The 13,729-nt window shown below is 47.2% G+C and overlaps 1 protein-coding gene across 2 annotated transcripts in view; it reads right to left on the bottom strand.

The window, feature by feature from the left end:
- GUCY1B1 (guanylate cyclase 1 soluble subunit beta 1) overlaps positions 1–13,729 on the bottom strand; it is a 162,339-nt gene that overhangs the window by 78,717 nt on the left and 69,893 nt on the right. The window lies entirely within an intron of this gene.

Genomic DNA, 13,729 nt, shown 5'->3' with positions numbered 1-13,729 from the left:
TTAGCATCTCAATATCCAGGCCGTCAGAGACAATGCCCTGAGGTTGGAATGACACAGCCTGCCCTGATCTTGTGAGACGAGGTTGGGGTAAGTCTCCAGACCAATTGGCTGTTGGACAGAGAGATCCTGCAGGAGCAGGAACCAGATCTGCCACAGCCAATGAGGGGCTATGAGGATCATGGATCCCTGTCCTATGAAAGCTTCAGGAGAGTCTTCATCACCAGAAGAAGTGGAGGACAGGCGTACAAATGGCCCTTGCCCCAATGGCAGGCAAAGGCATCCGAGACTGCCTTTGCTGGTTTGCTGTCTGCCCTATACAGGGAGCAGAATTATTTTGCCTTGCTGTTGCAGGGGGAGGCAAAGAGAACTACATCCAGGGTTCCCCAGAGGTGGAAGATCCGATATGCTGCTTCCTGATTCAGTGACCACTCGTGGGGCCAGAAGGCTCAACTTCGCTGGTCCGCCACCACATTCTTTGTCCCAGCAAGATAAATGGTTCGTAGCCTTATGCCCTGGGACTAAGCCCATGACCAAATTTCAACTGCCTCCTGGCACAGGAAGAACATCCTCATATCTCCCTGCTTGTTAAGGTACCACATCACCACCTGGTACATCAACAAGCAGGGACATATGAGTTCGTAGCAGGACTACTTTGTCAATAGGTGATCCCTGAATGCCAAAAGTGCTAAAAGCTGCAGGAAGTTGATCTGGCACTGAGCTTCCTGAGCAGACCACAGACCATGCATGTAGAGCCCCTCTACATGGGTACCCCAACCCATGGTGGATGCATCCGTGGTAAGCACAACTTGGGTAGGGGGAGACAAGGAGGTCTGGAGATCTGGAGTAACATGGATGCGAACATGGAGGACCTGGGTGGCCTGCAGCCATTGGGACTGCAATGACCACTGAGCTCTGCGCATATGCAAGTGAACCAGGGGAGTAACATGGACGTACATAGCCATATGACTCAGGAGTTGGAGCATGTGGCAGGCTGAGACTCGCCCGCTCTGGTGAACCACTCCTGCAAGGGATGCCAGTGCGAGCACCCGATCGCAAGGAAGATAGGTTCTAGCCTGAGCCATATCCAGCCGGGCGCTGATAAAGCTCAAGTGAGGCGAAGGAAAAAGATGGGACTCGGGTAGTTGATGACAAAAACTAGGGGCTCCAACACCCGAATGGTCAAGTGCAAAGACTGAAGCGCCCCCTTCTGGGAACCCTCTTGACCAGCCCCAGACAGCGGAGGTGTGCACATACTACTGCCAGACACATGGTGAAGACCTGTGGGGCTGAGGCGAGGCCAAACAGCAACACCCTGTACTGGAAACGCCTCTCGTCCATGATGAACTGCAGATACTTCCTGTGACTGGGGAAGATCTCGATGGGGGCATATGCATCTTTCAGATCGAGGGAGCAAAGCCAGTCTCCTCTCTGAAAGAGGGGAATCAGGTTGCCCAGAGAGACCATCTTGAACTTTTCTCTTCTTAGAAACTTGTTCAAGGCTCTCAGGTCCAAAATAGGATGGAGTCCTCCTATTCTCTTTAGATTCAGGAAATATCCAGAGTAGAACCCCCACTCTTGCTGCCACAGCAGAATGGATTCTGCTTTTCTTGCTGTTGCGAGAGCAGAGCACTCCATCAAGAGTATTTCCTGATACAAAGACAGACCCTAAGAGGGTCATGGGGAAGAGTCTGAGGGGGCACCCAGAAAGTTCAACCTATACCTTCAATGAATTATGGAGAGGACCCTCCAATCCGAGGTGACACTGGGCCAGCGGTCCACGAAGAACCATAGCCTACCTCCGACTGGAGGGCCCAGCGTCGAGGGTACAGTCGATTGCTTATGCTCCCCTGCAGCCAGTCAAAATCCCATAGCAGGGCTCAGCTGGGGAGCTGGCTGAGGCCTGCGGGTCCACTGTTGTCTGGGGAGGTCCCTAGGCCCCACGCCCTGATAACGGGTATGAGAGGCAGGAGGGTAATACTTCCTCTGGTGATAAAAGGACCTCCTCGGGCCCTGCCAAGAAGATTTCTTGGCAGAGGATGGTGGGTTCGATGTACTGTCAGAGAGATGCTGAAGGGTCTCATGGTGATCCTTCAGCTGAGCCACAGCATCCCTTACCTTATCACTAAAGATGTTCTCGCCAGTACATGGCAGGTCTGCGGGATTCTCCTGGACCTCCAGCTGGAGATCACAGGCTCGGAGCAGGAGCATCCTGCGGGTGCCAATGCCCGCTGCTGCCATCCTAGCTGCCATCTCAAACACATCAAAAGTGGAGCACACCTTGTGTTTTTCTCATTCCAGGCCCTGCTGGGCAACTGCCAACAAAGCATTCTACTGCTGTTGGAGCAGGCACTTGGAGAAATCCTGGACCATTTCCACAGGTTCCTCGAGTATTGTGTCATGTACAGCTGGAAGGAAGAGATACGGGTGATCATCATTGTGCCATGAAACACCTTCCTACCCAGTGTGTCCAGTGCCTTGTGCTCCCGACGCGGAGGTGTGGAGGCATGGGTGCGGAATTGCTTGGCCTTTTTGAGAGCAATCTCCACTGCAACTGAATGATGAGGGAGTTGATGCCTCTTAAATCCCAAGACATGCTGTACTTAGTAAAGAGCATTCTACTTCCAATTCATCAGAGGCATGGAGATGGAATGCTCCCAAATCCTAAGGAGTAATTTCTTGAAGATCTCATGGACGGGAACTGCCACCACCTCCTTCAGGATCAACAAACTGAAGAACCTCCAGCATCTTATGCCTGGCGTTCTCTTCCATCAGAAGCTGAAATGGAATGGTTTCTGCCATGGCCTGGATAAATCCTGCAAAGGTCAGGTCCTCAGGCAGTGACCGATGATGCTCCTCCAGAGAAGAGACCGAGGGCAGATCCCCCGAGTCATCAGTGGAAGATTCAAAGCTATCATCCCCCCATGGATCATATGGGGCGTCTTCTTCAGCAAGGTCACCTGGAGTTACCAGAGGAGGGCCCCTGCCCAGGCCCCTCAGCTTGGGCACCGGGGGTGCTGAGGGCATTGAGGCCCACAAGGGATCCGATACCGGATAGGACAATGCTGGCCATGGCACCAAGGCCAGCATTGTGCTGCAGGCTGCAGGCTGCAACGGACCTTCCTTTTTGGAGGAGCCCACTGGTCCAATGCATGTTTAAACTTATACAACCAACTCACTTCTCATAGTTCACCAAATGTCCTTTACGTGGTAATGACTTTTCAACACTACCAACCTGAAATAAATCTGGTTTGATGAGCTGCAGTTACTGTTACCTGATGCAGCCCTATCTTCAGTGTTTACTAGCAGCTCTGCCCTCTCCTGCTGATTTCATCAGGTTCTGAGAATAAACAGAGGCCATTTGCACATGAGAAGAGACAGCGGAGATGTTCTCTCCAGGACCTAGTGGAGCAGGGATACATTAATCTATACCAGCCCTGGTTACTCCCCTGGTTCGCTGCTTGAGGGTGTTTCTGACCACTGTTCCAGCTTCTAAATCTCTGGCTTGTGTGTTTACCTGCAGCCTTTCCTCTCTGCTGCTGAAGAGTGTTCCTAATTCCTGTTCCAGAGGCTGCAGCCCTGACGTCTTCTTTTGATGTCATCAGGGACCGACAATAAGTAAGGTCTGCCACAGGTGGTGGGATGATACCAAAGGGGTATTCCAAAGATGGTTGCCTCTCACTCAACATTGGATTGACTTTAAGCATGTTATTTCAGACCTTCGGTTCTTTACCATTGACTGGGCTCCTCCTCCCCTGCATCAAGGCAACAGAGACCGAATGCTACTACAGAGAGTACAACGTTGGATTTTTAAGCTACGGAAAGTACATCCCTCTGGTTTGAACTGAGAAATTGACTGGTCGGGTTGTTATGTGACTCTGACGTTTTTGCTAAGGAAATTTGACATCTGACTACTGATTGGTTCTTATTAGTCACATGACTTTTTCACGCTGATTCTGTGAATGCTTTAAATTAAGTTCTGTCCAACGCTGTCTCTTGTATATCACTGTGGGGTATGCTGAAGGAAATGTTTCCCAGTTATGTGGTTTTTTGACTCTTAATTTATAGTTAGATGCTCTACATATGCGGGTAGATTTTCAAAGGGGTACGCGTGTAGGATACGCACGTACCCCCCGAAAACCTACCCCAAACCCCCCCTGTGCGCACCGAGCCTATTTTGCATAGGCTCGGCAGCGCGCATAAGCCCCGGGATGCGCGTAAGTCCCGGGGCTTGCATGGAGGGGCATGTCGGGGGGCGAGTCGGGGGGCGTGCCGGGAATGATGCGGCGTTTCGGGGACGGGCCGCGAGTGACGCAGCGTTTCGGGGGCGTGGCCACGGGCATGGTTTCGGCCCGGGGGCATTCCAGGGGCATGGCCGCGGCCTCCGGACCAGCCCCCGGGACCGGAACACAGAGCAGGGCAGCCGGCCGGCGCGCACAAAGTCAGGCGTAACTTTGCCGACAAAGGTATGGGGGGGTTAGATAGGGCCAGGGGGGTGGGTTAGGTAGGGGAAGGGAAGGGAAGGTGCAGGGGGTTAGAAGGAAAGTTCCCTCCGAGGCCCTTCCGATTTTGGAGCGGCCTCGGAGGGAATGGAGGCAGGCTGCGCGGCTCGGTGCGTGCAGGCTGCCGATTTTGGGCAGCCTTGTGCGCGCCGACCCCGGATTTTAATGGATACGCGCGTATCTATTAAAATCCCGCATACAAAAGTACGCGATCGCGCTAATTTATAAAATCCAGCCCATGGTTTTTTTTTTTAATTTTCATTTATTTGTACACTGTATGTATATATCTTTGGTAAATCTTGATTTTTGTTTTGTTTGACAGCTACAGTCCCTCACGAAGAAGCCGCACAGCAAAACTATGTCGGGGGACTATAAGGTTTGACAAGTCTATATGGGATATAGCGATAATATCAAGTTTAATGAAGGTTTAGTTTGGAATAAAATAAAATTGATTGGTATAAAGACAATAATAAGCATTGGTATATTTATTTATTTATTTTTAATTTTTATATACCGACATTCTTGTATAATATACAAATCATACCGGTTTACATTAAAACAGAAGATGCAGGAAAAATGTTTCCTTTGTCTAATACATTGAACATTTATAACAAGGAAATTGTTAACAAGGGATAAAAACTAAGAAAAACATGGAGAAAGGTAAACAAAAGAGGAAGAAACATAGAAGTTTAAAAATGAAAAGGTGGCACAATGGGTTGTACGAAGGGGTGCACAAAGAGGAGGTATATATGTTTATTGACTGGATATATAAAGACACTTTTATATGGTTCAAGTACTTTCTTAGCCAGGTGACAGTGTAACAGTGATTCCATTTCTTTAACAACTGGCAAACCTCTCACAAGTTTCACACGTATTAATTCAACCTCTTTTGTGTATCTTGTGTCATTTTGGACTTGTGCATCTTTTGGCCTGGAATTTAGTGTCTTCAAAAGGAAATTACACACACAAAAAACAAAACCGTGCCAGCAAAAACTTGTCCAGTTCTTAAACTTAGCAACTGGCCATGGGAAACCTGGACAAGTCACACCTGTAGGTAAACTGGTACTTTTCAAATAAAAAATGGTTTGAGAGATTTTTCATTTAAGTTGTTGGCTCTTTACCTCCAGTTTCCCAGTCTTAAGCTACCATGAGGATAGAGGAGAAACTGACAAATGTTTCTGTTTTGATGAACGACAGGTCAAAAATGCAAAGATAGAGGAAACGTGTGCAGAGTGGCTTTTCAAAGCAGATCCTGTAGAACAGATGTACAAATAAGACTACTGGTAATTTTTCTGTCATATAACTAAAGATGACTACAGCGATTTATTATGGATTCTTAGGTTTCACTTATACAATCGCCAGTGTGAATGGAGGGAATTACCCTGTCAATGGAATAATTTGGCTTCCAGAAAGGGAAGTAGCTGAACTGTAAGACAGGCCCACAAATAGCAGATATTCAGGCATGCTGTGTATCATGGCTGTAGGTCTTTTTAATGTTACACTGCCTTTTCCCTGGTTCCATTCCCCTTCAGCAGACCACAAGCGGCATTTCTCCTACTTAATATTTCTACAGCACTACCAGATGCATGCAGTACTATTGAAAGGGAGGAAACAGTTCAAAGGAGAGTTACCAAAACTGTACAGGATTTACAACACAAACTCTATATAGAGATAATTAAAGGAACTTAGTGTGTAGTCAGAAGAAAGAACAGACAAGGAGAATATTAAAGAAACATTCAACTATCTAGTAGTTTTCCATAAGACATAAGATTACAGTATTTCTATTGGGCAACGGGACCTAGATATAAAAGGGCCGTTGCAATTGTAGCTTTTCTTATTAATAGGGAGGATAACTTTAAAACATGCATGAGCGCGCTCATGTATGCAGATATATGGATAACCACATGATACATATGTAAAATATTTTGTGCACGGAAATGTGTGCACACAATTCATTGAGAGGAGACGAACACTGTTGGTGAATACACGATAGATGAATTTACATATTTGACTTTATCCGGACCATCACTTGAACACTGTTCTTTGATTATTAAGCCCCTGAGGCAGCCACCATAGGTGGCGAAACTCGGCCAGAGTCGGGCAATTGTACATGATATATTACGTCTCCTTGATTAAAGTTTGAAAAAGACGCTTTTGTGGCATCCACCTTTTTGTTATTTCCACACTATATAATACACATAAATCTACCCAACATGTTTGTGTATCAAAAATTACATGGCATGTATTTTAAAAAGAGTCGCATAGGTTTTGACTTATCTGGCTAAGTGGCAAAAAATATCTGGCCATGCAGCATTGTGGCGAATTATCCAGATAAGTAGCACTGTTTAAGACTTATTTGGCTAAACCCTAGATTCATCAAATTGCTATGGGGCAGATCCTAAAACATATGCACGGGCGTAGATTTGTTTGCGCAACCCGGCGCCAACAAATCTACGCCCGATTTTATAACAAGCACGCGCTGCCGCGCGCAAGTTATAAAATCCGGGGTTGGTGCGCGCAAAGAGGTGCACACTTGTGCACCTTGCATGCGCTGAGCCCAAGGGGAGCCCCGATGGCTTTCCCCGTTCCCTTCAAGGCCGCTCTGAAATCAAAGCGACCTTGAAGGGAACTTTTTTTCTGCCCCTCCCCCCCCCCGGCTTCCCCTCCCTTCCCCTATCTAACCCACCCCCATCCATAACTAAATCCCCCCCCACCTTTGTCGAAAAAGTTACACCTGCCCAAGGCTGGCGTAGCTTGTGCACGCCGGCTGGCTGCCAGCGCGCCATTCCCCCGCCCGGGGGCTGCTTCGAAGGCCTCGGCCACACCCCCGGAACAACCCGAATGCTGCGCCGCCCCGACACGCCCCCCCCAACACGCCCCCGGCACGCCCCCCAAGCAAAGCTCCAGGACTTACGCGCGTCCCGGGACTTTTACGCGCCGGCGGCCTATGCAACATAGGTGCACCAGTGCGCAAGTCCCCTGCGCGAGTAAATTGGCTGGATTTACGTGCGCAGGGCTTTTAAAATTTACCCCCCATGTGTCTTTGCAAGAGGCGGCCCACTATCGAGGGTGTGTTGTCGCCACCATGGTGGGGCCCCCTTCCCCGAAAACACATTGTGACTCCATGGCACGGTCTTTTGTGTGGCGGCCGAACACCACAACACAAACTACTGCAGTGAGCAGCCCTTTAATGTGATGGTGGCCCCAACCTCATGGGACCGCCATCATTTTTAAAGGCAGCTGGCCACCCAAAAAACAAAACAAAACGCAGCCAAACGGGAAGGCTGAGCTGAGGTCATTGCTCACCCCGTTTTAACCAGGGTTGGCAGTCAAGGCAGCCTGACTCTCCGAAAAGAAAAATAACGACAGTAATCACATGGTGGCAGCAACGATATTCCCCCCCCCCCCCCCAGGTTCCCATCAATATCCATTTACAAATCCTCCCTCCCCTCGGATTATTATTATTATTATTATTATTATTTAACGTTTCTTTTATACCGATGACCGTTCGCACATCGCATCGGTTTACAGTGAACAAAAAACCATTGGGCAGAGCCCTTACATATAACAGATAACATAGTAAACTAGGCAACATATAAATAATTTTTGGGAGGAGCCCTTACATAAAATACAAACATCAATGAGTAAATGCTATGGGTATATGCTATGGGATTGAACTATAAAAATAACTATATAGAAATTAGTGCACAGTACAAATCAACAGGCATTCCTACCAGGCGTTCCTACCAGGATATCAGTATAACATTCGTAGGGGGAAATTATGTAATAGGGGGTGAGATGGAGTAGGCTTGCTGGAAGAGCCAGGTTTTAAGTTTCTTTTTGAAGGCGGGGGTATAGGTCTCAATGCGAATATCATGGGGCAGTGAGTTCCATATCATGGGGCCGGCAAGGGAAAAAGCTCTGTTAATGGTGGAGGAGAGTTTAAAAGGTTTGATAGATTGGGCATGGAGTGTTCCTTGGAGGGCTGGGCGGGTAGGTCTCTTGGAGGTACGAGGTAAGAGGGGGGGGGGTTAAGCCAGTTGAGGTTGGAGTTTAATAGACTCTTGTGTATGATCGAGAGAGTTTTATAAAGAATTCATGACTGTATAGGGAGCCAGTGTAATTCAATAAGTGTGGGGGTGATGTGATCTCTTTTCTTTGTGTTTGACAATATCCGAGCGGCGGCATTTTGTAGGAGTTGGAGTGGTCTAGTGTGTGTTGCAGGAATGCCAAGTAAGAGCGCATTACAATAGTCAATCTTCGATAAAATAATAGCTTGGAGGACTGTACGGAAATCATTGAGATGTAGTAAGGGTCTGAGTTTCTTTATTGTTTGGAGTTTAAAGTAGCAATCTTTTATGATGGATTTGATGAATGGTTTGAATGAGAGGTGATTATCAATAATAACTCCTAGGTTGCGAGTGTGTGATGGGAAGTTGGTAGCAGAGTAGGTAGGAGGGATGTCTGGGAGCGGTTGCTTATTAGATATGATTAAAAGCTCAGCCCTCAGCCCTCCTTGCCCTTGATCCCACGACAGCCAAATGCCAATCCCCTGAGCCCCTGAGCCCCACATAGCCAAAAACAAATGTCACCTCCTCCAGCCCCCCGATATCCTCAGCCCCTCTCCCTTGAACCCCCGATATCCAAATAGCAATCTCCCTCCCCCTGATTTCCCCGATAGCCAAAAACCAATCCCCCCTTCCCCTCCCCCCCTCCTCTAGACATCCTTTTATCTAATGTTTGATCCGGCGGCAGGGACAAGTGCACCCTCGCAGCCGTCCCGATCGGCATCGACCTCACCATACCCCAGCCATGTGACTGGGCTAAGGCCCAGGGATTGGACTCAGGCACTTGATGGCTTTTACGTCTTCGAATTATCAAATTTTACAACATGCACGCGAGAAGGAAATTATCAGTTAAGCCTCCAGTTTGCTGCCCCTGGTTCTTCCGCCTGCACTCCCCCCCCCCCCCCACCCAGTTTATCAAGATCCCTCATCTGGTCAGTATTTGGCTATAAATAATTATATTCTAACTTAAACCTGATAATTAGCAGGTGTAAATATGATCAGGTAACAGCCGTACGCACGTTGCCTTCACAAGTTTTAAAATAGCAACTTATGCGCATAAATGTTGACCCTGCCCCAGAATGCCCCTGGCCCCGCCCCCTTTTTATACAAACAACTTGATAAATGCACCATTACGTGCATGAGTATGTTTGAGGTTTATAAATTAGCACTTGTACGAATAAGTGCTATTTGTGCACACACGTGCTCATTTTTATGTTCGCAACTCTTTTAAAATTCACCTTTAAGTAAGTAACATCCATCTCTGACAGTATTATACCAGTAATTATAAAAATGAGAGAAGAAACTATAGAGATACCATGGCAGATATGCTTTCAACACCAGTGAACAAAACGGAGAACATTAGAAACAAAAACAGTATTAAAAAAAAAACAAAAACAAACCTGTGCAATTGACAATAAAATATTTTATCTTACGGGCAATGCACTAAAGTGCGCAAACTTTAGTCATTATTGTGTGTAAACATCGTTTCAATCATGTGTATTAATAGCCAGTTTTAATGAAATGCAAATGAAGTACGTGTTAACACAGATGCTAAAGTAGATGCGGATGGTATCGCAAAATTTTAACCAGACCTCCCCAAGGTGTAGTTAAGTTTTTTGCATTAATGTGTCTGTGAAGCACTTTGCATGCATACTTTTTCATTCTCGCTAATAGGTAATGAGCTATATTGCATATTTTTCCATTTCATTACCTCAGCAAAGATTTGACATTAACACTATCACTAGTAAGTGCACATGTATTAACCACGTTATCTAGTTTGTGCGCATTCACAGGGCTTTTATAGCATGTTAACCACTTGTGATAGCATTTAACGTGTATTAATGTTGTAATAGTATTAATAATGTACGTTACTACACTGACCCCATAATGTTGCCCCAGTGTAGAATGTTCCCAGCCAAAGAAGTGTATTTATTTAGTAACAGAAAAAGCGGCTGGGATGGTACTATGGTCCATCTTTACGGAAGGTTTTGGCTTTTGTAAACTGAAGTCTTAACCCCAAAGTAAATCTGGTAGTGTTTTCGTTTCAGCCATAATCTGCTCTACTCTTTGGGGTTAATTCTGTAACATCGTGCGTAAGTTAGCTGGCAGGCTTGGGTTTCTCAATAGCACATTAGGCCTGTACCAAGGATGGCAAAAACCCTGAGGGCAGCAGGCTGGCTTAAGATCTGCTTCCTTCCAGCTGTGCCGCATCTTAATCAGCCGAGAACAACTCTCTGCTTCCCAATCCAGCAACTCTTCTCAAAGGCAGCATGCAAGGGCCGGCATGGTATGGGGTGAGCAGGGTGCAGACAAAGCAAAGAAAGATCATTCTGGGCTGACTGAAGATCATTAGAGTTTGAGGAAAGAGGCAGGAGGATGAGATGTGATGAGCTGGGGGGCCATGTCTGTTGGCGAGAGAGAAGGTAAAGAGGGAAGGGGACAGCATTTGTGTTTGTGTGTGTGAGAGAGAAGGGATTGGTGCGGATTGTATGTGTGTGTGTGTGTGTGTGTGTGTGTGCGCGCCAGATTGTGTGGGAGGTTAAATGCAAGGGGAGCGGGACTGAAGCATGGTAGGGATATCTGCCTCCTCCCCCACCAGAACCAATGCAATTCAGATCCTCTCTCCCTTGACCTTGCATCCTTTCCCCTTGATCCTGGAACCTCCCTTCTTTCCTACCTCTGCCTTCTCCTCAAATACTGGAACCCACCTGCAATCTCTCTTCCTCCCTCCTTCCCTGCCTCAGTCCCAGAGTCTCCCGCCCTCTTGCTCCTCTTCTCCCATCCTAGATTCCTAATCCTCCCAATCTCCCATCCTCCCCATTTTCTGTCCTCTCTACCTCTCTTCCCTTCATCCAAAGTCCTCTATTTCTCATACTCCTCCCCCTATTCCCAGTCCTTGGGACTCTTCACCCCATCCCCAGTCGTCGTTCCTTCTCTCCTCATCCCTGTTCCTCTCGCCTCTCCTTGTCCCATCTCAGAGATATCTACAGATGCTTGAGATCCCTTTTACTTACCCAAACAAATACATTATACAGACACAAGCAACACTGGAAACTTATTTTTATAATGTAATAAAAAACCCATGCAAATGTTTCCCAACGTACTTCAGAATTTGTAAAATTTTGTTATAGAATCTGCCTAGGAAATTGTGGGGCTGTGCCTTATACCTTCTGCTCCCTGTTGTCTGACCTTATGGTGGGGGCTGGGGGGCCGTGACAGCAGGTACAACGCCTAGGGATGGCAAAACCATAACTCCATCACTGTTAGCTGGCAAAAACTCAAGTTATACCAATTTTCAAAGTGGACGTATGCACATAAGTCTGCTTTGAGAATTACCTCAGCAAAATTCCCTGCATACAATTACACCTGTTATTTGGTACACGTGGTTTTGCCGAATGTGCACCCATACTTTTTAAAATCAAAAATGTATGCGTATAAGTCCAGACCATGCCCAAACTCCAGCCCCTGGAATGCCTCTCCCCTATGTGTGTGTTAGGACAGTCATTCAGTGTTTATGAGCATTATTTTATGCATATATCAGTCGCACAATTTTCTGAAAAGCAAGTTTTGCAAGTAAAGCACGATCTAACCCACAGACGTCCCTTTGAAAATTACTCTGTCTATAACAAAGAAGTTCATTAGATCTCTGCTCTTTACAGATATGGAATACATACATGAGACTGAATTTATAGGTTAGTGCTGAATTAATTATACAGCTTCATATAGAGCAAATGAAGATACAGTCTACCTCACCTCACTCTATTTAATACATGTAAATTATTATTATTATTATTTAAGGTGCAAGATTTATTGCACTTGATATCAAAGTAGCCCATTTCTCCATTCAACAAGCTTCCCTTACACTGCCCTGCCAAGCTGCCTCGACCTTGCTCTGGAGGGACCAACATTATGGATAAGAGCCTGGTTTATGCAGTTTCCATGCCTGTGCAGTCTTTGACCTCACTGCTGAGACTACCAACAAAGCTGTTAGGATTTCACCTGCTATGTAGCCTCATCCTAGCCTGCTGCCTTCTGCAATAATGCCTTCTCACCAACAGAGGCCTCTAGCAAGCTCTGCTCTCAGCCATCGGAGCCAGCTCCTCAGTGATCACCTGACTCAGCCTGTGGTGCAGCCTTCTCTCCTTGAGGAGTCCTCAGCAGGCTTGGCTTCCAGAACTTGCCAGGCACTTTCTTGCTGCCTGTGCTACACCCAGCTCCTGCTCTATTTAGTTTTTCCTTGCCAGAACTCCTCGCTGGCTCATTGAGTCATTCTTGGCTCTTTGTCCTGGCCTCTGTTTCTTCTTCCTGCTCTGTGGTCTCTGGGCCTTCTGTCTTGTACCCAGCTGTGTGGCCTTCTCAGACCTTCTTGCTCTGTGGCCTCCAGGCCTTCTGTCTTGTATCTATCTCTGGGGATTTCTCAGTCCTAGCCTTACTCAGTGGCTTTTGGGCCTCCTAGCCTTGCTGTCTTTGGGCTTATATGTTCTGTGTTCTGTGTGATCCTTATTGGTTTTTACCTTGTCTGCCTTGTCTAAGTCCTGCCCTAGTCTGCCTTGTTTGAATCCTGTCCTTGTCTGGTTTTGTCATGCCCTCCCCAGTCCAGTCCCCACGATCCTGTCCACAGGTCCTGTCTGTTTCAGTACTCGGTCCACTGTTCCCTGCCAGTCTCATTACCCAGTCCACAGTTCCTGGCTTGTCCCATTACCCACTCCATAGTTCCTTGCCTGTTCAGCTTACACTACCCAGCTTCTTGCCTGTTTCGGTATCCAGTCATCAACTGATTGCCTGTTCCAATTTCTCTGCTTACTACCTCCAGCCTGTGTCTGCCCAGCTCTGACCAGCTTATCCAGCCTGTCCAGCTAATTCTTACTGGCACCCAGAACCTGAGGGGGAAGGGGCTGGCTAGAGAGAAGGCAGATCCCGCTCCTGCCCTGTGGTCCTGCCCCGCTCCTGAGAGGGTGCTCCTAAACCCCACCCTTTGTGACAGTTAATGCCAAATCATGATGGTGCTTTTAATGATGAGGTCATCTATCCACTGTGAGCTGAATTAACACCACCAACTCATTTGACGCAGGTTACGTTTTCAAGGCCCTACCAGCCCGAGTTGGATTTTGAACCGGTAACCAAGAGGTGAGAGGTTCGGTAATCCCGTGGCAGTTCCCTTGA

This window comes from Rhinatrema bivittatum, chromosome 1, assembly GCF_901001135.1.
Source record: "Rhinatrema bivittatum chromosome 1, aRhiBiv1.1, whole genome shotgun sequence".
NCBI lineage: Eukaryota > Metazoa > Chordata > Amphibia > Gymnophiona > Rhinatrematidae > Rhinatrema > Rhinatrema bivittatum.
The sequence above is the reverse complement of the archived record's forward strand: the minus strand, read 5'-3'. Positions and strand labels throughout refer to the sequence as shown.